This window comes from Apium graveolens, chromosome 7 (assembly GCF_009905375.1).
Source record: "Apium graveolens cultivar Ventura chromosome 7, ASM990537v1, whole genome shotgun sequence".
In the NCBI taxonomy this organism is placed as follows: domain Eukaryota; kingdom Viridiplantae; phylum Streptophyta; class Magnoliopsida; order Apiales; family Apiaceae; genus Apium; species Apium graveolens.
Window position 1 is genome coordinate 266,879,951 of NC_133653.1, and position 21,518 is coordinate 266,901,468.

The following is a 21,518-nucleotide window of genomic DNA, read 5'->3' on the forward strand; positions in this document are numbered from 1 at the left end:
CTTCTCTACTTCAACCTTGTATTCTTTAAATTTTTCAAAAGAATCGGATTTGTTCTTCATAAGATATACATATCCATATCTACTGAAATCATCAGTAAATGTATGAAGTAATAGTAGCCTCCTCTAGCCATTACACGCATTGGGCCACATACATCACTATGTATTAGCTCCAGACGTTTAGTGGCCCTTTGACCCTTACCAGTGAAAGGGGCTTTAGTCATCTTACCAAGCAAACAAGATTCGCATTCTTGGTATGATTCAAAATCAAACTTATCCAAGTATCCATCCTTATGTAATTTGGATATGCGTTTCTCATTTATGTGGCCTATACGACAATGCCAGAGGTATGTTTGATTGAGTCATTCATTTTAAGTCATTTGTTTTCTATATTACAGACAGGGTTATCTAAATCAAGAATATATAAACCATTAAATAAACGCGCAACACCATAGGTTAAATCATTCAAAGCAAAAGAGCAACTGTTGTTCTTTATTGTAAACGAAAAACCTTTCTTGTCCAAACAAGAAACAGAAATAATGTTTCTGCGAATCGCAGGGCACGTAAAAACAGTCTCTCTAGTTCTAAAACAAGCCCAGAGGGCATAGATAAATAATAAGTCCCTACAGCTAAAGCATCAACTTTTGCTCTATTGCCTACTCTTAGGTCACTTCTCCCTTAGCCAAAGTTCTACTTCTCTGCAGGCCCTGCACATTTATACAAATGTGAGAAGCACATCCAGTATCAAATACCCAAGATGTAGAAATAGACAAATTGACTTCTATAACATAAATACCTGATCCAGAAATCTGAACTGCTTTCTTTTTCTTCAGATCCTCCAAGTAAATTGGACAGTTTCTCTTCCAGTGACCATCTTTCTTATAGTAGTGACATTCACCCTTGGCCACACCACCCTTTAGGCTTTAAAGCCTGTTTGGGACCTGACTTTGGCTTGGGTGTAGAATAAGATCCAATCTTCTTATTACCCTTCCATTTCCCTTCCCTTTGGCCTTACTTTATTTCCCACCATCAGTATGGGAGCAGGTTCAGCTGTCTTCATGTTGGTCTTATATGTTCTCAACATATGCAACAATTCAGTAGGTGTTTTGTCAAATTCATTTATATTGTAGTTCACAACAAACTGAGTGAATTTGTTGTTCAAAGAATTCATGATTAGGTCAATACCAGTTTCCAGACCAATCGGGAAACCCAAAGTTTCAAGGTACTCAATGTAAACAATCATCTTCAGAACATGTGGGCCAACTGGTTCACTCGCCCCCTTGTTTGTAATTAAAAAGTGACTTACTCGTGTTGAACCTTTCTTGACGAGTTTGGCTTGCAAACATGCTTTGCAAGTGCTCATTGATAGTATTGCATCCATATGCACATGCTGTCTTTGAAGCTCAGCACTCATAGTTGCCAACATAAGACATGCAACATCATTTGCATCATTCTCATCCCTTGTGCATTGCTGCTCGTTCATCAGCAGTTAGCACCCTCAGGAAGGGGGCCTGGAGGAGGAATATCAATGACATGAAGCTTGCGCTCCTGCCTGAGGACAATCCTCAATTCCTCTGCAGTCTAGGAAGTTGTTTCCTCCTGTCAGCTTGTCCTTCTCAAGGACTGAACGTACGGATAGTGTGTTTGTGTTGTTTGCCATTACTCAGTATCTACAATAATAAAAGCGCAAAATAAACATTAGATTGTCTGAGTTAAAATTTTATGTTCATATGATTATGATATATTCGTAATATATCTCCCACTATTTTTTATCAAATTAATAGCCCTAACTATTAATTCGGAAAGTATATCCCATAAATCTTTCTAGTGAGCCAAGATCCATATTTCGTCATGTTCTAAGTCAACCACTGGTATCCTTAAAACATGATTATTTAGGTAGACAACAGTTGTCAATTATATCATATATAATTCTTGGATAATTTGGTGAACAACAATTGATCTTATCTATCTAATAGATTTTTAACCAAACTCTATGCTTCTAAGTTCATAATAGTTGAATATAACCGTTTATATCACCTTATTATGATGACTCAGTTAAGTTAGACCAATGATACAACGTCGAATATAAACCGTTTATATTCGTCGCATTTCCACCATGATAGATAGGAGTCCCCTGCCACTGACAGCCCTTCCCCTTATCGATTTTAGGATTAATGAGTGTTCATTCATTGGAAAGCATCTGATTAAAACTTAATATTTTTACTTCGGGATTTTTAATTTAGAACGATCATGATCCCATCATAAAGAGATTTCCCAATTTTTCCTTGAATAAAATACTTCAAATCAATACTCGTCAATGGTTTTGATTTTCCAGGTAGTGGAGGAGTCACATCGGTCTCGCTTAAAACCACAGCCTTACAAGTTTATGAACACCCGTTGTTGACACAAATCGCCCCATGTCACAAATAAAGAAAATTCATATTTATTCCGTGTTTCATAAACACGAGAATCTCATGATCGTTTTGTAATTTTAAATCTTGAGTCGTTACAGATTTTATCTTGTTTAAAGGCATGGCATGGGTGATGTATCTAATACATACATGCACATTAATCTAATAAACATGCATTTTCTACTCTACACATACTATTTATACATCATATGAAAAGTACGTAAAGTAACAGTGCAATAGTATGGCCCAATCCAATGTGATCTTTTCAGGCTAATGAACAAGATCAAGGTCAATCTATGGTGTAAAACTAACCTATTACATATGTCTTCTCTATTGCTTCCATTGTCTCCTCTGGCCTCCATAGGATGCCCTCCTCTTTCCCTTGTCCTTCTTGGTATGTTACATTAAGGAATTATAATAATGAACTTACAAAAGAACTGAGTTACATTCGATGATAAACAACTACAAATAGGACAACGACATGCAAGTCGTATTTATTACAAAACCACAAAGAACTAAACCATTACAACCTAAGGTCTTAAGGCCATAACTATGCACCATGCTCAAGTAACCATTAAAGAACATGATAGATCATATAAAGATGACATACTATTATCACTTATCATGATCCAATCAAGAATAATAAATAAGTAAAGCATATGTATATGGCGGAAATTTTTGCAAAATCAAGTATCAGAATACAGAAAACATCGTATCAGAATCTATTCCAGAAGCATGTATCAGTCTACACACGATCCATATCCAGTTACCAAAACGTGTATCAGTTCTACCTATTTTAAGAGATCGGATCCATACATATTGAGTTAGGGCAGCTCTTAAACATCGAGTATCATCATCTAGATCATTAACAGATTCATCATATCATCATATAACATAACTGTTATCATGGCAGACTCATATTAACATAATTGTTATATGGCAGACTCATACACATGCATACTTGTAAAAATACAGTAAGCACGTAACCAAATCAGCCCCTTATACACATAGCTCTGCTGCCATGTTGGGTTCCGAAGGCATAAAACGCAAGCGGAATAGACGTAAATAAAACAAAATTTCGAAACCCCAAAACAGGATCCATGTATAATTATGGCAGATTATGGAGATAATGAATCATACCTTTCAAGAGATTAACTTCACGAACTCAAAGGAGATCCTAGCTATCACGCTTTGTGTTACCTCTCGGAGAAATACCTCTATGATATCCACACGAGCACCTTCAAGAACGTCTCACAAACTGACTACGGAAATGGATGTACTAGCCCTCCTTCTTGACGATCTTGAATTGCCTCTGCCTCTCTTTGCTGCTAGGGTTTTCTTAAAAAACGTACAAGCCTCTTTAACCTCTCATTATCTATTTATAATGACTGATTAAAAAGGCCCATAATAGCAAAGCCCAACCCTAGTAGGTATTGGATTAAATAATAAAAACGAATTTCTATTATTTAATTAATAACTAAGTCATACTTAATTATTATGGGCAAAAACATTCCTTTTAATTCGAATTTATATTATCTCAATTAAGTCTTACTTAATTATAATAAAATTCAAATAATCATCAATTAATTTAAATCCATAATTTAAATTAACTATTCCATTAAGTGCTCTATTTGTGCGACCCTATAGGCTATTATTTAATTGGCAATAATTTTATTCTCTAATAAAATTAAACAATGAGCGGTATCTAGTAATACATCATTGTTACCCAATTAAACAATAATTAAATCGTGATTAGATAAAACCTTTCGTGATTAATGTTTTTCGTGTAAATAATCCCTTTAACCATACATATTATAGATTAAACTCGAGGCATGTATTTAGTCATCCTCTTCATTTAATCGGGTTTACTTGATCCATGAGTAGATTATCGAGACAAATCATTATTTGAGCATGGCCATGCTTTTATAATCTCACTCAATCAAGAGGCCAATAATATCTCTCCTAATTATAGGAGGGTTAAATCCTTTATCTATCATTCATATTTCTCATACGACTCATGATATACCCGATGTCCACTTTTATCATCACCCGATCAAAAGTAACTTTTAATGTAGTCAAAGTATATTAATCCTCGTATAGAAATATAATGATTTCAAGTCAAAGGATCGTTACACCATTATCACTGTGAGTCTTTCTTATGACTTTATTAAACATGAAGAATCTCACTGGGTCTGAGTACCATGTACTCTCACATGTACCTATGTATTGACTTTAGTATCCCCATACTTATAACCAATGAGATGTGGTTATCTTGTCAAACAACATACTAGTCTATCTATGTATTATTATTGTCCTATATAATAATACTCGACTAGGGACCTTTAAGAATAATATATTATATAATCTCAAGTTCAAGTCATGTACTTAAACTATACAATTTGTATCATGATTCTAAGGACATTTATTATGCTAACAAAATATCGCAGTAATTAAGGTCATAATAAATACATTTATTGAATGATCAACTGACATAAAGATAAAAGAATAATGTATTGCCTCTAGGGCACCTACACTAACACAACCAACGATCATGAATTGTTGTACGCTTCCAATCACTCTCTTCCTAACTTCCAGTCTCCATGCAGATTCTCCCGAGTACACATTTATGTAATCAATTCTCCCTAAATGTTGCACAAATCCTTATAGTCATTTGAGATATCCTAACCAAACAAATTTCATGTTCATTACTTTTCATAAACTCAACTATAAAGTAATTGTTCTTTATATAAGCCAATGTAAAAAAACAGTGTTATGTGATACACGAAATTAGCACATACCACAACATGACAATATTTTAACATATGGTATGGTTGGATAGTTATCTCAAATCCATGAGCTCTCGTGACTATAAAAAAATTAAAAGAAAGCACTAAAATTATATAAATATTTCTATATGATATGTAGCCAATACTAATCAAACCAATGCATATATATAGTTGATTGAAAGGTACGAATAATATAGTTCAAACAATATTACCATCAGAAGTTGGAGGACGCCCATGCGAAGTGGGCATAAATACTAGTATCAATAATCATTCGCGTGGTGTTGTCCATTGAAATTGAGGATCCTAAAACTGAGAATGAATTTGTGTTTATCTAGGGATTTTATTAATTCAGTTTTCAATTGTATTATTATTTATAATTTGATAAAATAATAATAATATTATTATTATATATTATTATATTATTATTATTTGTAGTAGTAGTAGTAAGTATAATACACTAATTTTAAATTTTTAAAATTTCAAATGATAGCTAACCATAGCCGGTCCCACCGGAGCACAAAAACTTATAGGTTCAACAAATTTTTAGATAATCAGTATTTCACATAATTAAGCCAATCAATTTAGCCAACACCATAGAAGATGCTCTTAGGGCACCCTAATATCAAGTTGCCATTTTCTTACCCAATATATTTGTGCCATCAGTAAACAAGACATGTTCCAGCAGATCATTCTGAGACATACCGCAAATGAAACTAGACAAACAAAAATTTAAACAAATGGGGTGGTACCTAACCAAGTCATAAAAAACCTTGCGCCGAAATTTTAAGTTGTTAAAGAAAGATCTTAAAATATTATATATATTCAACAACTTTTTACCATTAAATAAGAATAGTGCGAAGTTGATAACCAATCCTACATTTCCTCTATACCATTGACATGAAAATGTTTGTTTGATCAAAATTTCAATTATTTTTAACCATACTTGCTTTGGTTTGTCATTTTGTCTTATGTTTGTATATTGAGAAATTGTTGATATTTTGATACACGATTGAGATAGAGATATTGTTTTGGTGTGTTAAGGAACCAGTCACTCTAAATCTAAAGATATTAGATAAATATCATTTTTAAGATCTTATATTACATTCTAACACTTCCCCTCACTCAAAATTTCATTTTGGGTCGAAAAATGATTTATGGGCGTCCATCTTTGTAGCACTAATTTTCCTTTTGAGTTCACAATTAAAATTAATTGTGAAAAATATTGGGGGTGGCAAGCAGGTTCGTGAATCCTCCCGTCAGTCTGAACTCAGATACCAGGTTGGAGTTTAGAATGAAGGACAAAACCCTATACTATGATTTGGGATGTCTGTATTGAATTTATAATGTTACATTTTACTACAGCTAAAATATAAGTGTAATTTACATCATGAGCAATGATTTGGTAATCATAACAAATCTAAGAAGATATTGTTATGATGTAAATATCCTTTAATCTTAGCAGAACCCTTAGTCTCAGCAGAGTCCTGTAATATCATTAACACCCCCTTTCAAACTGATGGGTGGATATGGTAGAACTGTTAGTTTGTGACGAAGAATCTTAAAACGTGCAACTGATATTCACTTCGTAAGAACATCAACAAGTTATTCTTGGAACAAACATAATGCATAAAGAGCAACAAATAACTCGCTATCTAAGAAAATGATAATCAATTTTTATGTATTTAGTGCGAGCATATAGGATTGGGTTAGAGGCCAAGTGTGTAGCACTAACATTGTCACAATGTAAAATCGGAGGCCATTTAAGCAGAATATTCAACTTTCTGAACAGGAATATAAGCCACTGGATGTCAGATGCAACATGAGCAAGTGCACAGTATTCATCCTCTGCTGGATCTTGAGACTATACTTTATTTATTCATTGCCGAACTTATATAATTGGACCAAAGTATATACACATACCAATATTTGATCACCTATCATCTGGGCAATCAACCAATCATCATCAGAAAAATCATAAATATGTTCATCTTGTGATTTATTTATATGAGTTCCAAAATGAGGAGTATTCTTCAGATATCTCAAAATTCATTTACAGCAACCAAGTGAATTTGACGAGGTTGGTGCATGAACCAGCACACCTGATTCACTGCATAAGTAAGGTCTGGTCTCGTGATGGTTAAATACTGCAAAGCTCCCACAACACTACGATAAATGGTTGCATCAAGAAGCGGAGTTGAGTCAGTGATGAAAGCTCAGAGCCTGGTGCCACCGGAGAGGAAGATGGTTTAGCAAGTAAAAAAATTGCTCTTTTTAACAAGTCAAGAGCATACTTTGTGTGGCTAAGTTGTATTTGAAACCATTTCTATGAACCTCGATTCCTAGAAAATAGCTCAGATGTCCTAAGTCCTTACTTCAAAATGAGAATAAGATGACTAATTATTGATGATATGAACTCAATGATGGAGCCAATTAAGAGAATATCATCAACATAGATCAAAAGTATAGTCATAACATGAGCTACATTTTGTATTAATATAGAAGTGTCAGCACGACTTCTTTTAAAACCCAATTCAAGTAGAAATTTGCTAAAACCGTTAAACCATGTCCTTGGTGACTGACAAAGACCATAAATAGACTTGTGCAAGAGACAAACATAATTCGAAAACTGTTTGTCTATAAAACTTGGAGGTTGCTTCATGTAGATAATCTCATTGTGAAACATCGTGTAAAAAGGCATTTTTAATATCGAGATGACGAATACACTAATTACGGTTCATCGCAACAGAAAAAACAAGCAGTATAGTTTGAGGCTTCATTACTGGGCTGAATGTCTCAACAAAGTGTATGCCATATTGCTGATCAAACCCTTAGCAACTAAATGGGTTTTCTGGTGTTCAATAGTACCATATGCTTTTCTTTTAATCATAAATATCTGGGACTTGCTGGAACAAAGACCATGTTCTTTGCTTTAAATGCGTATTAAATTCATCAAGCATTGATGCACACCAATGAGGGAACATAAAAGCATTCGTGTAACATGTAGGTTCATCATCCTCATTGTAAAATGGATTGTAAGTATACCAGAAGCATATGATGAGTAGCTATGCCAGTATAAGGAACCTTTGACTTTCTTGTGCCATCACGTTGGCGTGTAACCATCTGATGGATATAATCACGAGTATTCGTTGGAGCAAGGGCTAAGCTCTGAACATGAGAAGTGGTTTGAACATGTGATATGTGTTTCTTGGTGATAATTAGTTCTGGTGATACATGTGATATATTATCTTGTTGAATTCAAGGAATGGATTTAGGAGTAACATCTGTAGTTGCTGGAATCTCAGTTTACGTAAGAGAGTTGTTAGTTGTGATTTGCGGTGTTGATGGTATACAAGGAGATATAGGTACATGAGGCTTTCTGAAATGGCTCAGAAAGATTAATCCACTTGATAAGGTTGGCGGTTCGGTTGAATTGAACCAAGACTTCATTTTGTCTATTGATTGTAGAAATCCAGATGACAATATGCTGGAAAATGGAAAAAGTTCCTCATAGGTTTTGTGGGATGGCATATGGAGCTTTTTGGTGTTGATAGCGTGATCAGCTATCTTCACATTTGAATGCCCAATACGTATCTGATTTGGTTTTGTGGTTCCCGTAACAGAATAAGTGATTTATACAGTTGAGTTATAAATGTGAATAACATGCTAAAATTGGACTCTGTGTTTACACAGCACACAACTACGTTTATTTTATAAAGAGCATGCTAGTTAGTGATATGCAGTTTAATTTTGTTTTGTTTTGACAGAGATTCGAAATGATTTATAGATTACTGCTTTCATACTGCTTTATAATCCTGTTCCTATAACTGTTTAGTTTAAATTGTTTCTACTATGTTATTCATATGTTGGTACTGCTGAGCAATTATATGCTCATCCTTGCAACCTGTTATATATATGTCACATATGCCTAGGAGACCAGTTTGTCATGTTCAGGGCAGGATTCCAGTGCCACCACTAGCAGGATTACTTGAGGTAGTTTTGTGAGGCATGTTTTAGGTGTATGAGTTGCTATAATAAGTTAGTATGTCAGACTTTTAAATAAATGGTTGTTGTGATAATAAATAGCTTAAATCATACTTGAACCTCGAAAAGATCTTCGTATTGGGGTTGTGATAGTGTAATAATAATAATCTAGTAGTTTATAATTATGGTTTGATATAATTAGTGACATCAACTCCTGACCCCGGGATTGAGGCCGTCACATAAAAGCTAAAATTTCTAAACCGCTGGATCATAATCAAATTTACGCATATAATTTACGATCTCTTATTCTCTCACTAAACAGGGTCTTTTTTGAACCTCCTCCATATATATATATATGGGCAAATGATCAAATAAAAACTAAACATAAAATAGAAAGCAGAAACTAATCAAAACCATTAGATCAATATAATCTAATAGCCCCCTAAAAGCACCACACTCTGCACCCTCACACACACACAATCTCAACTTTTTCCCTCTGTTTTTAATTTAGTTTTTCCCATCAAATAGTAATTTTTGTTTTAAATCCGATTTGTATTTTTCTGCACCTCTCAAAGATCGAGTTGCATACCATATCTTATAATTCGAAGTAATTTTAAAAAAGAAATTTATTTGGTTTCTAGTTTCTATTCTCAAATTAGTTTCTATTAGAGTAATCATATATATATATATATAGGGAGATGATCAAATAGAAACCAAAATAAAATTAGAAACTAGAAACTAATTTTAAGCCATTAGATCAATCTAATCTAATGGCCCCCTAAAATCACAACACCCAACTAATCTACACCCTCCCGCACCCAATCTTAGATTTTTTCCCTCTGTTTTTAATTTGATTTTTCCCATCAAATGTTAATTTTTTTTAAAATCTAACTTCACTGTATTTTTCTCCATTTTCAACGACTCGTTTGCATACCATATGTGTTCTGTTTCGAAATAATTTTTTGTTAAAAAATTATTTGGTTTCTAGTTTCTATTATAAAATGGTTTTTTATTAGAGTAGCCCTATATCTATATATATATAAATCAAAGACATCACTAAAGACATCAGTAAAAATTAAATATTTTTTTTAAAATATGTTAATACATTATTATAAACTAATAAATGATATGAGTAGAGGGGTATACCAACATATATTTAATCAAATTTCGTGTTATAGAACACCTATAACCGTTACTTATTGGTATCAATGTTAAACTTTATTTTTTTTACAAAGGTTTCAAATAAATAATCGATGTTGAGCTAACAATTGACATAATAATGTTATACAACCGATGTTAAATATACAAACAAACATCTGTTATTGATCAATAATCGATGTTAATTATTCTTAATAGCTTATGTGATATATGTTTAAATAGGCGTGATCAGTCTAATATAACAATATTGAACATGACATTACTCAGTTATACTATAAAAATATGATTATAAGACATCATAAATCTTCCCAAAACATTGTGCAATATTGCTTTAGACATGGGGGTGAACACCGATGTGTAAGTAAAACTACCTCTAACATCAGTCATGAAGGATGTCAGTCCTTTTTTACATAGACATCGGTTTTTACCCCATGTCTAAGGTCATTTTTAGTAGAGTTCATTATCAGTATCTACTACTTGTTCTTTTATAACAATTTTTAAGCTAAAAGAAGGAAAAAGCTACTAATATTTGATCTTAGAGAGCGTGTGTATGTTATTAAGAGAGAGAACACAGTTTAAGTGACTAACTAACTAACTAACTAACTGACTAAGGGGTTATTTGGTTCGCCAAATTCTGGAATCAGGTATAGGTTTTGGCCATTTCAACCCCATACCTAATGTTTGGTTCAAAAAAATTGAATTTGATACCCATCCTTAAATGCCCAAGGTATGGGTTTTACATACCCAAGTAGGGAAGTGGGTACGAGAGAGTGGTATGAGTATCAACTTTAATTCTATTAGTTTAAATTTTATTTTAGCAATTAAATGTAAATTTTTAATACTAAAATAAATTGATGAATAAAAAATATATTAAAATAATAATGAAATTATTATTTCTAATTAAATTAAAATTATCGGCTTAAAAATTTTAAATTAAAAATATTGATTCCAACACTCAACTAAATACATGATATCAGATATGGTACCTGATTTCCATACCACTCTAATCCGATTCCTAATTTCAACCTGATACCACATCTCGAACCAAACGACACCTAACTATCTTTCAGCTCTCTTCGCTGTTCACGGGTTATCTTCTGGTATTACTAATAATAGTAATAGTCAAAACCAAAGTTTCATCATTCCAAATTGATTTATATAAATATTTAGGGTTTGTCGAGATACGATTTATGTAGGAGGACAAATATATGAGCTGTTATAAGCTCGACGGTTACAAAGTGTAACTCCTATTTTAAAAGTCACTAGCTACGATTTTAGAATTTGGGGGATGAACGAGAATTGGATGATAAGAGATAAACTTTGAAGATAGATTCTTGTCATTTAGCTATCATGACAAGAGAAGATAAAAAGAAATAAAGAATACTTTATATGAAAGTGTTATTTATTACATATAAATTTTTGTAGCATTAACCTTTTTAGATATTACAATAAGTTAGGTAATTCATTCTAGTGGGTATTTATTTCAGATTCTAACCAAGATATTTTCAATTTATTCTCCTTCATTTCACATCTTAAACCATCTCTTCATACAATACCCCCTCTTTATTTTTCAAAATGAGTTTCTCCTCATCAAATCAAAAAGGAAAATCGTTGATGATTGAAGAGGAAGAAATCCATAATCCGGAACCGCTAGCCATGTACGATCCAAATCAGGTGAATGATTTTAATTGAACTCCTTGAAGAATTAAGTATGTGTGCATGTTAATATGAATGTGCAACTTAACGAGTTTATTAATGTTACTTACAAAAATTAATCTGTGTCATAGATCGAACATGGATCTGAATCAGAATCTGAAGATAATGATGTCAAGAATGATGGACATCAAGAAAAGGTAATATTGAAAAAAATTTGGTGTAAATATTTGTAAAAAAACATGATAAAATTGAAAATAGTCATAATTTACCATGATATTATGCATTTACTTGGTGAAAACAACTAGAGAAAGAATGTGATTATTTTTGTATTTACTTATAGATATGTAGGTGTGTGTATATATTTGTTTGGATCATAGTGCCTAATCAATATATAAAAGATCAATTGTTTATTTTGTCAATGATCAAACAGGAACACCAAAGCAAGCAAGTTTTGAAAGGAAAATCCATTATGAAGAACACGAAAACGGGTCTTTACGATATTTCGGTAGAAGATGAAGCCAAAATTCGGGAGAGGGACCAGGTTACTTATATAATATAATATGCTAGTGTACCAAAATTTAAGATTTTTAAATGTAAAATAATTTGTATCTTTATAAGTAACTTCGTAAATAAATTTGAATTTTTTATTAAACAAATATATATACTAACCATAGCATAACTTGTAATCAGGTATTCAAAACTTCTCTCGAGTTTGAAAAGTACAAGAACTCTTGGATCCCATGTCGGAAAGGGTAAATTGATGGACAATTGTGACTAGGGAACGCACAAATGGTGGAAGAAACGAGAAGGTATATAAAAATTGCAAAGAGATATTATCCTTGCTAGCTGTATAAATTATCATTAAGATTTGATCACATTATATTTGGATAAGTGGCTTCTTTTTCCAAACATTTATAATTTGTCATTAATTAATTATAATTAGCTTTACTGTGAACCTCATCAAGTTTTTCCCAAAAAAAATATTATTCTTGAAAATAGAATCAGTAATAACTTATATTGTAACAATCTTTTTGTTAGTTCTATCATCGCCCCAGCTTGACAAGACAGCTTCCTTCAAAGAAGCAGGTCTATAGCTTCATACGCTATGGCTTTGTTACAACGCACAATGAGGGACTATGTTCATTAGAATCCGCTGAGAACCTTGTTGTAAGTTATATGCCTAATAAATACAAATTTTTATGCTGTAGTATGTGTGTATATGTGTTGCTAACTAAGCCTTACAAGCAGCCTGAGCCCAATTTAAGAATATATGGAACAAAAAATTGAGGTGGGGAAATGCTACACTTTCTCCAACTTCACTATCAAGGAGTATAAGCCGGAAGACAAATACAAATGTGTATGAATGGATAAACAACTTATATTCAGCAAACACACAGATGTACGCGAACTTGATGAACACGAACTCATGATTGATATCAATGGTTTTGATTTCTTTGATTTGTATGAACTTTGTTCACTAGCTAATCAAAATGTCTATCTAACAGGTACATGCATCAATGCCTATTAATTCTTTTTACAGCCTTATTCATATTTAAGGAACTTAATTCCTCTACATTATGTCTTTCTATAGATGTTATGGGAGTTATTCACATGCCACAACCTTTAAGAAAATTTCTAAATGTAAAAGGCCAAGAACAAGTTCAGAAGAACATGATTGGAAGGTTCGGTTATGTACTGTTTTTATATACAGAAAAAATCAAATAGTATACATGATAGTTTGTTAAAATTCTTAAATTGTATATAGAACAACTGTGCGAGTCACTTTATGGTATGCATTTGCTGAGACAATTGAGGATGCTTTGTCAAAATTGATAGAACTACCTCCTATTGTCATTCTAGCAAGTGCAAAGATCAGCGAGTGGAAAGGTACATATACGTATTCAATGATTTTGATGAAATTGGTATGCAATTTCAACGGGAGTTGTTTTACATACAGGAGTTGTTTTAGGTACACTAAAGTAAAATTAAATTATTAGATTCAAGAACACCGAGGAGTTGTTTTTCCAACAGGAAGAATCGATGTATGTAATGTTGGAGCAACAACCTTCTACCTCAACTACAACCACTATAGCGTAACTGTAATGCATAAAATGTAAACTAACTACCTCATACTTTCTTATACAAATATCTAATAAACATCTACTACTCTAGTTATACAAGTTATAACTAAATATTAACAATGCAGGTTAAGCAAACCAATCTTCTCCCAACATAATTTTACAGGTGAGAAAAGGGAAACAAACAAGCTCTACACTGTTGCAGACATCAAAAATTTGGGTAGAGATTATATTCAGGTGAAAGATAGTTTAATTTTATATTACAAGATTAATTTTTTTGTGTACAACCTTAGATTATAGTAGTTTACTTAACATTTGTTGCTCCCGCATATAACACCTTTTATTATAGACCGAGTCATATGTAAAGTTGAAGTCACAAAGGTCGAACAAACGGATAACTGGTATCATTGTGTTTGTACATCATGTTACGAACAAACTGAAAACTTGGATGGAAAATACTAATGTGTCAAGTGCGATAGGAATGTTCCTAATCCAGATAAAAAGTATGTGAAGCTGTATATAATTTATTATACTTTTCTAATCACTAAAAATTTCAGACATTAATAATTCCATGATATGCAACATAGGTTCCAACTTTGCGTTATTGGTTTGGATACAACAGACAACATTCCTATTCTACTATGCGATCGCGAGGTGTGAACCATTATTGGGAAAACAGTTAATGAAGTTGAGAAAGAGGTACTAAATATTTCAGTCAAATAATACTTTCAACATATATAATGAACATTTGGATTTACATATACTTTTGATTTAGGAGCAAGTGAAAGGGATCTTTCCACGGATGTTAAAATAAATTATCAATAAGAAGTACACCATTAAGTTAATGCTAAGGGAAGAAAACATAGATAACCCAACACAAGTATATGCTGCAACAAATATTTTCAGTGGTTTTGAGTGGGATAGTGACACAGTCATGGAACAATGCTCAATATTAAATACTACACAATCAAAGACATAGGTAGTCAAAATTATCTCTTCATTTCCTATTAATATAAACTTACAATACTAATTTATGATTCTTACAATGCCCCTAAAAAATTACAGGTATCCGGATCTACATACCACCTGGACAAACTGTCCCAGATGAACTTTGAAACACCCAAGAACAACAAGAAAAAGCACAAGTGAAGGATCTCTTTTTCAACATTAAGAATGTTAGTATTGAGTGCAAGTTTTTACAAATTATCAATTAACCGCTCTTTTTCAAGTATTCTGGGAACCTCATGTAAAAACTAATGTATGCTCAAACTCTATTTTCCACATTATCGTACTTCAATTTTTTCAATCTCTTATATCTACTTTTATAAGCATTATTCTAATATTTATAGGTCAAACATTATACAAAGTAACAAAATGCAAACAAGTTTACTCATTATATTAGTAAGCCTAGCAAACCAAACACATATAAGTGAAGCGAAGACATAATCATATTAGAACCAAGTCAAATAAATGATTCCACAACATGATCATAAAAATCAAATGATAAATCAGTTACAGAGTCAAAGAAAGCATTATAATATGTCTTCAGATTATATAAGCTTAAATACCAACTTAAAAGGTTCATCTTAACATACTTCATCTGTGAAATGAGTTTAGTCATCTGGCTCACACTTAATCACAGTTACGTTGAAATGATAGTACGATTCTTTGGTACGATGAAAAACACATATATCTCCAAGCTTAAATCCCAGAGAGTCTCGAAACTCCAACCTGTTGGGTTCCGAAGGCATAAAACGTAGCGGATAGACGTAAATAAAACAAAATTTTGAAACCCAAAAACAGGATCCATGTATAATTATGGGCAGATTATGGAGATAACGAATATTTCAAGAGATTAACTTTCACGAACTCAACGGAGATCCTAGCTATCACGCTTTGTGTCTACCTCTCGGAGAAACACCTCTATGGTATCCACACGAGCACCTTCAAGAACGTCTCACGAACTTGACTACGGAATGGATGTACTAACCTCCTTCTTAACGATCTGATTTGCCTCCGCCTCTCTTTGCTGCTAGGGTTTTCTTAAAAAACGTACAAGCCTCTTTAACCTCTCATTATCTATTTATAATGACTGATTAAAAAGGCCCATAATAGCAAAGCCCAACCCTAGTAGGTATTGGATTAAATAATAAAAATGAATTTTTATTATTTAATTAATAACTAAGTCATACTTAATTATTATGGGCAAAAACATTCCTTTTAATTCGAATTTATATTATCTCAATTAAGTCTTACTTAATTATAATAAAATTCAAATAATCATCAATTAATTTAAATCCATAATTTAAATTAACTATTCCATTAAGTGCTCTATTTGTGCGACCCTATAGGCTATTATGTAATTGGCAATAATTTTATTCTCTAATAAAATTATAAACAATGAGCAGTATCTAGTAATACATCATTGTTACCCAATTAAACAATAATTAAATCGTGATTAGATAAAACCTTTCGTGATTAATGTTTTTCGTGTAATATAATCCCTTTAACCATACATATTATAGATTAAACTCGAGGCATGTATTTAGTCATCCTCTTCAACATTTAATCCGGGTTTACTTGATCCATGAGTAGATTATCGAGACAAATCATTATTTGAGCATGGCCATGCTTTTATAATCTCACTCAATCAAGAGGCCAATAAAATCTCTCCTAATTATAGGAGGGTTAAATCCTTTATCTATCATTCATATTTCTCATACGACTCATGATATACCCGATGTCCACTTTTATCATCACCCGATCAAAAGTAACTTTTAATGTAGTCAAAGTATATTAATCCTCATATAGAAATATAATGATTTCAAGTCAAAGGATCGTTACACCATTATCACTGTGAGTCTTTCTTATGACTTTATTAAACATGAAGAATCTCACTGTGGGTCTGTCCAGTACCATGTACTCTCACATGTACCTATGTATTGACTTTAGTATCCCCATACTTATAACCAATGAGATGTGGTTATCTTGTCAAACAACATACTAGTCTATCTATGTATTATTATTGTCCTATATAATAATACTCGACTAGGGACCTTTAAGAATATGATATATTATATAATCTCAAGTTCAAGTCATGTACTTAAACTATACAATTTGTATCATGATTCTAAGGACATTTATTATGCCAACAAAATATCGCAGTAATTAAGGTCATAATAAGTACATTTATTGAATGATCAACTGACATAAAGATAAAAGAATAATGTATTGCCTCTAGGGCACCTACACTAACAATCTCCCACTTGCACTAGAGCCAATCACCCATATATCTAATACCCATGGAACTAGTGTGACCATCGTGCTTCTGCTGCGACAAGCCTTTGGTCAGTGGGTCTGCAATGTTATCATTTGTGTGCACTTTACATATGTGTATATCACCCATTTCATTAATCTCTCGAATAAGGTGAAATCTCCTGAGTATATGTTTAGCCCGGGAGTGTGATCTAGGTTCTTTAGCCTGTGCAATGGCTCCATTATTATCGCAGTATAGATCAATGGGATCTGCGATCGATGGAACCACTCCCAAATCAGAAATGAACTTTCGAATCCAAACGGCCTCCTTAGCTGCTTCACAAGCTGCAATGTACTCAGCCTCCATTGTAGAATCAGCTACTGTTTCTTGCTTTGAACTCTTCCAGCTTACAGCACCTCCGTTTAGACAAAACACAAAACCAGACTGTGATACAGTATCATCTCTGTCTGTTTGGAAACTTGCATCGGTGTAACCTTTTACAACGAGTTTCTCTTCTCCTCCATACACCAAGAATGAATCTTTAGTTCTTTTCAGGTACTTAAGAATATTCTTAACTGTCGTCCAGTGACCTTCACCCGTATTAGACTGGTATCTGCTCGTCATGCTCAAAGCATACGAGACATCTGGGCGAGTACATACCATTGCATACATGATAGATCCAATTGCTGAAGCATATGGAACTTTATTCATGTGGTCCTTCTCATCCAATGATTTCGGACACTGGTCCTTAGAGATCGTTATCCCTTGAGACACGGGGACATATCCCCTTTTTGCATTTTGCATACCAAAACGATGCAAAACCTTATCAATGTATGTGCTCTGACTTAGACCGATCATCCTTCTAGATCTTTCTCTATAGATCCTCATTCCTAGAATGTAGGATGCCTCTCCTAAGTCTTTAATGGAGAAATTGCTCCCTAACCAAGTCTTAACAGCCTTTAGAGAAGGTATGTCATTCCCCATTAGTAGTATATCATCAACATATAGTACTATGAATGCCACATAGCTCCCACTAACCTTCTTGTAAACACACGGTTCATCTTCGTTTTGAATAAAGCCATACTCTGTGACTATTTCATCTAAATGGATATTCAATCTCCTAGAGGATTGCTTCAATCCATAAATGGATCGACGCAATTTACATACCTTGCCAGCATTCCTTGGATCGACAAAACCCTCAGGTTGTGTTATGTACACATCCTCTTCAAGGCTTCCATTAAGGAAGGCTGTTTTGACATCCATTTGCCAGCTTTCATAATCATGGAATGCTGTAATGGCAAGTAAAATCCTTATAGACTTGACCATAGCCACTGGTGAGAAAGTTTCATCATAGTCAATACCATGAATTTGTTTGAAACCTTTTGCAACCAGCCTAGCTTTATAGGTCTGAACATTTCCATCCATGCCCTTTTTCTTCTTAAAAACCCATTTGCACCCTATGGGTTTTACCCCTTCAGGTGGATCAACCAAAGTCCATACTTGGTTTTCGTTCATGGAATCTATCTCGGATTTTATAGCTTCATGCCATCTCTTAGAGTCTGGACTGTTCATAGCATCTTGGTATGTGAGAGGCTCATCTTCATCTATGAGCATCAAATCACCACACTGAGTCATGAGAAATCCATATCTCTCTGGCTCATGGCGAAATCTATCAGATCTATGAACAACCTGTGTTTGTTGAGCATTATCATTATTCTGCTCTTGTTCCACTTCAGGTTCAATGATATTTTGCGGTTCTCGATCTTCATCGAGATCTATAGTTCTCCCACTGTTTCTTTTGGAAACAAAATCTCTTTCCATGAAGACAGCATCTCGAGCAATAAACACTTTCTGCTCAGAAGGACTATAAAAATAATACGCCTTTGTTTCATTAGGGTATCCTACAAAAATGCACTCTTCGGATTTAGGTCCAAGCTTATCAGATTCTTGACGTTTCACAAATGCCTTACATCCCCAAACTTTCATAAAGTTCATGCCTGACCATTTCTCTTTCCATATCTCATATGGAGTCTTTTGAACCTTCTTAGTAGGAACACGGTTAAGTGTGAAAGCCGCTGTTTCTAGACCGTAACCCCAGAAACTAATTGGAAGATCTGCATGACTCATCATCGATCGCACCATGTCCAACAAGGTGCGATTTCTCCTCTCTGAAACTCCATTCCATTGAGGTGTTCCTGGCGGAGTGAGTTGTAATACAATACCACACTCTTTCAAATACTCTCTAAATTCGGTGCTTAAGTATTCACCCCCACGATCGGATCGTAAGATCTTAATACTTGCATCTCCGCCAATTTGCTTCTCTACTTCAACCTTGTATTCTTTAAATTTTTCAAAAGAATCGGATTTGTTCTTCATAAGATATACATATCCATATCTACTGAAATCATCAGTAAATGTTATGAAGTAATAGTAGCCTCCTCTAGCCATTACACGCATTGGGCCACATACATCACTATGTATTAGCTCCAGACGTTTAGTGGCCCTTTGACCCTTACCAGTGAAAGGGGCTTTAGTCATCTTACCAAGCAAACAAGATTCGCATTCTTGGTATGATTCAAAATCAAACTTATCCAAGTATCCATCCTTATGTAATTTGGATATGCGTTTCTCATTTATGTGGCCTATACGACAATGCCAGAGGTATGTTTGATTTGAGTCATTCATTTTAAGTCATTTGTTTTCTATATTACAGACAGGGTTATCTAAATCAAGAATATATAAACCATTAAATAAACGCGCAACACCATAGGTTAAATCATTCAAAGCAAAAGAGCAACTGTTGTTCTTTATTGTAAACGAAAAACCTTTCTTGTCCAAACAAGAAACAGAAATAATGTTTCTGCGAATCGCAGGCACGTAAAAACAGTCTCTCTAGTTCTAAAACAAGCCCAGAGGGCATAGATAAATAATAAGTCCCTACAGCTAAAGCATCAACTTTTGCTCTATTGCCTACTCTTAGGTCCACTTCTCCCTTAGCCAAAGTTCTACTTCTCTGCAGGCCCTGCACATTTATACAAATGTGAGAAGCACATCCAGTATCAAATACCCAAGATGTAGAAATAGACAAATTGACTTCTATAACATAAATACCTGATCCAGAAATCTGAACTGCTTTCTTTTTCTTCAGATCCTCCAAGTAAATTGGACAGTTTCTCTTCCAGTGACCATCTTTCTTATAGTAGTGACATTCACCCTTGGCCACACCACCCTTAGGCTTTAAAGCCTGTTTGGGACCTGACTTTGGCTTGGGTGTAGAATAAGATCCAATCTTCTTCTTACCCTTCCATTTTCCCTTCCCTTTGGCCTTACCTTTATTTCCCACCATCAGTATGGGAGCAGGTTCAGCTGTCTTCATGTTGGTCTTATATGTTCTCAACATATGCAACAATTCAGTAGGTGTTTTGTCAAATTCATTTATATTGTAGTTCACAACAAACTGAGTGAATTTGTTGTTCAAAGAATTCATGATTAGGTCAATACCAGTTTCCAGACCAATCGGGAAACCCAAAGTTTCAAGGTACTCAATGTAACCAATCATCTTCAGAACATGTGGGCCAACTGGTTCACTCGCCCCTTGTTTGTAATTAAAAAGTGACTTACTCGTGTTGAACCTTTCTTGACGAGTTTGGCTTGCAAACATGCTTTGCAAGTGCTCATTGATAGTATATGCATCCATATGCACATGCTGTCTTTGAAGCTCAGCACTCATAGTTGCCAACATAAGACATGCAACATCATTTGCATCATTCTCATCCCTTGTGCATGCTGCTCGTTCATCAGCAGTAGCACCCTCAGGAAGGGGGCCTGGAGGAGGAATATCAATGACATGAAGCTTGCGCTCCTGCCTGAGGACAATCCTCAAATTCCTCTGCAGTCTAGGAAGTTGTTTCCTCCTGTCAGCTTGTCCTTCTCAAGGACTGAACGTACGGATAGTGTGTTTGTGTTGTTTGCCATTACTCAGTATCTACAATAATAAAAGCGCAAAATAAACATTAGATTGTCTGAGTTAAAATTTTATGTTCATATGATTATGATATATTCGTAATATATCTCCCACTATTTTTTTATCAAATTAATAGCCCTAACTATTAATTCGGAAAGTATATCCCATAAATCTTTCTAGTGAGCCAAGATCCATATTTCGTCATGTTCTAAGTCAACCACTGGTATCCTT

The 21,518-nt window shown here is 33.8% G+C and overlaps 1 long non-coding RNA gene across 1 annotated transcript; it reads left to right on the forward strand.

Annotated features, from left to right (window-relative positions):
• Nucleotides 1-12,417: 12,417 nt before the first annotated feature.
• LOC141671756 (uncharacterized) lies at nucleotides 12,418-13,233 on the forward strand. The gene is made up of 3 exons (XR_012555236.1): nucleotides 12,418-12,530; nucleotides 12,680-12,798; nucleotides 13,028-13,233. It is a non-coding gene; the product is annotated as an uncharacterized LOC141671756 (long non-coding RNA).
• Nucleotides 13,234-21,518: the final 8,285 nt, after the last annotated feature.